The sequence below is a fragment of the Pelodiscus sinensis genome, chromosome 2 (assembly GCF_052426305.1).
Source record: "Pelodiscus sinensis isolate ZL-2025 chromosome 2, ASM5242630v1, whole genome shotgun sequence".
Lineage (NCBI taxonomy): Eukaryota > Metazoa > Chordata > Testudines > Trionychidae > Pelodiscus > Pelodiscus sinensis.
In genome coordinates, this window is record NC_143053.1 from 246,011,815 (window position 1) to 246,012,517 (window position 703).

Sequence of the window (703 nt, forward strand, 5' to 3'; positions counted from 1 at the left end):
CACAAATTAAAAAAGGTTGAGCACCGCTGCATTAGGCCACTGGGACCCACTCCACCTCCCTACCTTTAGCTGATGCCTTATCCATTAGGCCGATGCCTTATCCATTAGGCCATCTACCCCCACCTTCAGCTGGCTCCTGCAGCCAGCGAGGCCAAGTGGGTCAGTGTAATCATAGTCTTCAAGTGAGCTCTCACCATTACCTTGATACTAGCCTGTAGCACACTCTTAAAAGTGCTGCTTAGGTTTTAGCCAAGCAGCACCAGTTACGAACAAGCTTTTCCTCTTGCACTGCTGCGTAGCCAGTAAAGCCATCGGAGGGACACTGTGCCCACTCAAAGGCAGTGCCGTGCAGCTCAGCAAGGACACCAGCTCAGACATTTTGCTGCTGTTTTATTGGACGTTCTTGCCCTGTTTACAAGTGCAGGTCAGCGGGCATGGGAACCACTTCTGGCAGGAGCTCTCCAGGGACTGCAGAAGGGCTCTGGACAGCTCCTGATGAGCCTGAAAGGACCAGGAGCCTGGTGAGGTTTGCAGCCCCAGAGCACAGGCCCAATGCACACATGGGGGCGGGGATGGGCCCAGCCCACAGGGCAGGAAGAGGCTCTGGAGGATGCAGGCCCGCAGGACCCAGTGCTGGGAGCTTAGACATGGCTTCATTTCATCCACATCAGACATTCTAACCCGTGTAAGGAGAATCATCACG

The 703-nt window shown here is 54.6% G+C and overlaps 1 non-coding gene across 1 annotated transcript; it reads right to left on the bottom strand.

Moving 5' to 3' along the window:
• Positions 1-210: 210 nt before the first annotated feature.
• On the bottom strand, positions 211-345 carry LOC112546866 (small nucleolar RNA SNORA76). The gene has a single exon (XR_012902163.2). It is a non-coding gene; the product is annotated as a small nucleolar RNA SNORA76 (small nucleolar RNA).
• Between the last annotated feature and the right edge of the window lie 358 nt (positions 346-703).